The sequence below is a fragment of the Calidris pugnax genome, unplaced genomic scaffold (assembly GCF_001431845.1).
Source record: "Calidris pugnax isolate Ruff unplaced genomic scaffold, ASM143184v1 scaffold44, whole genome shotgun sequence".
In the NCBI taxonomy this organism is placed as follows: domain Eukaryota; kingdom Metazoa; phylum Chordata; class Aves; order Charadriiformes; family Scolopacidae; genus Calidris; species Calidris pugnax.
Window position 1 is genome coordinate 44,459,407 of NW_015094506.1, and position 2,852 is coordinate 44,462,258.

The following is a 2,852-nucleotide window of genomic DNA, read 5'->3' on the forward strand; positions in this document are numbered from 1 at the left end:
GGCCAAGTTCACGTTCACAGGAGAGAATGGCATATATTCCCAACCTTGGGAAAAACTTCTATACTGTCAGATTGTCTCTCTTCCTATTTCACTAAAGGGCTCTAAAGCACAGCGCACAGGTGTCCATGCTACATACACAAGTTTGATTCAGCTCCAATCTGGAGTGAAATAAGTAGCGTTCTTGGGGAGGAGCCCTGGTGCAGAACAGAGGCTACTTTTCTGCAGCTTTAGGACTTGCACCCTACAAGCCAATGGAGACAAACTGATCTACAGGCTGGTCAGGAATGAGGCTCATTCCTTTGTGCAGATCACAGAGGTAGCATAGACGTAATCAAAGCAGAACTTGCACTTTTCAAACAAAAGGTGCCGATCATTGGAAGGTTGGGCATATCTGTTCTGACGATTGTGGAACCATTTGTTTAATGATAATGTTGTTCTTGAATACATATGGTAGGGAGGAGGAAGAATTCCTTTGGGAGGTCTTTGGAAACCTTTCTCTCAAACTGTAAGTCACTGGATTGTTTCTTTTTAGGAAGGAATTGGTACATCTTGCATCTTTGATTTTATGCTAATTTTCCTTCATATGGTCTGTTTCTGTTAGAGCCTAGACTGTAGATCTGCAGTGTGTCATGGTAAGCAGCATGTAGATTAGTGCCATGTGTTAAAGTTGGAGAGTTTCTTCACTTTTTTTGCTTGGTTTGTGGCAGCTTGTATTAACTAGTTTCCTCCTCCCCTTTTTTCTCAGTTGTGTGGTTAGGAGTTTCTTTATTGCATGTGTATCCTGTGGCAGTGTTTGATATTAGTTAGATGTTTGGCCATACGTACTTCCCTGAAATCTTATGTCGGTTTTCAATGATGGGGATTTCCTGGGTGCTCACGTGCCTTTCTTTTCCATTTTCTCTCCAGATACATATCTTGGGTAATCACAGAAGTGTTATGCTATAAGCTGTGCTGCATAACTTCTTTAATTAAGAGATTATTTGGCCACTGTCAAGACTTCTGCTCAACTATCTTGCAGTGATTTTGAGCACAAGTGCTAAACATGGTTGACTATTAACTTCATGTCATTTATCATTCCTCCTAAGGAGTTCCATCTTGCTATTCCTGACTAAAGAATTTTATGTGTAGTGAGCAGGGTTTTCAACCTCAACATAAGCAGTTTAAGACTCTTCTTTATTTTTTCTTCCTCACTGACAATTATGTCTCCTTATAATTAAAAACATCAATCATATCCATTTCCAGCTGAATTTTGCTAGATTGAGTCAAGCTCTTCTCATATGACAGACTCTTAATTCCTCTGATCATTCTCATAACCCTTTCCACACTTTTTTGTAGGAAGATTAATTTAAACTGGTGGCTAGAACTGTACTTACTATTACAGAACAGGTCTTGCCAGGGCTTTGTATTATACCACAACTCCTCTTCCTGCTTCTGGAAATTCTATGTGTAATATATCTAAGGCCACACACCTTATGTCTGCTTCACATTGGTTGCTTAAAAGCCTGCTGTGATTGACTGGTTCTGTTCTGAGGCATACTTTGGTGAGCTTTCTGCTCCTTTGTTTGTTTTAATTGTGTTCCTGTAGTTTCCTGTAGCTAATTTTATATGACTTGAAGGCCCTCTGGCCAGCTTATACGGTATGAAAGACTATTAATGATGGGACTTGTATATTCAAGCTACTTTTTGGAAGAGATGGAGCGTGAACGCTGGCTGCATTTAATACTGCGCCTGTTGACAGTGTATATAAGGCAAAGGGTGTTTGTCCTTTGCCCCAAATATTTATCCAATTTAGCACTGCAAAGAGCCCAGTCTCAATGAAATTCTAAGGAATTTACTTAAATCCATTGTAGACCGTAGTATCATGTACTTTTCTCCAAGCAGCAGCACTGACTTCAGCAACTCCTGTCCTGCCCCTCCGTCCACTGCTCCAACCCTTGAGTGGGCCCTAAATGCTATTCTTTTTTCCTGAGTCTAGACTAATTCCATACTTTGCTTCAGTGTTGTCCCACAGCGGTTTGAACCAGCAAAAAAGTGAATGGTGACCAAGAGTCTTAAGTGCGTGGCAGGGAGGAGAGGCAGGACGGGGAAGGGACCGCTGTCGGCACACCCCACCACTCCGAAAAGTGTCTGTTGAACCATCAGCCTCAGCCACCACTGGTCCTGCTGGGGCTGCACAGCTGTATGGAAAATGCTGCATGTGGAGACACTGAGGCTGCTTAAATGAAATCAAGTCCTTCACCAGGGGTGTTTATATTTGGCTTCATAGGTGTGAGCAGGAGCAATAATAGGCTTACGCTATAGCTCCTTACCCAAATTAGGTACATTGAGGGCAAAAATTTTCACAGTTAATTTCCTATTCTCACCTCAATGGAGAAATAAACCCCAAAAAAAGACACAGCACCAGAATTAAATGAAAAGCATGTACATCCCATGGGTTATGTACAGCGAGATGAAAACCTGGGTGTTACTGGAGAGGAGCGGGACCTGTGAGCCCTGAGCTGCTGCACCGTAGCCTAAAAAGACCAAAACAAGCAAAAACCCATTTGGAAAGAGCCGAAGCCTGTACTCGGGCACAGATGAGGTAGTACTTGGACGACAAAATGGCTGTGGTTGTGGCTATAGGTGATCCACAGGGGCGCAGCTGGAGGCGGTCGGGGGGAGGGGGAGCCCCGACAGTCCGGGGCCGGTTCCGGGCGCTGCCGGGTCGCTGGGGCCGTGCCGCAAGTACCGAAACTGCGTCCCAGGCACTTACTGCGGGGCGCCGCCAGACGCGGGGCGCTGCGAGACGCGGGGCGCCCAACGCCAGCGGCTGCCTCCCCTTCGGCCGCCGGCCTCGCTCCGCTCCGCTCCGC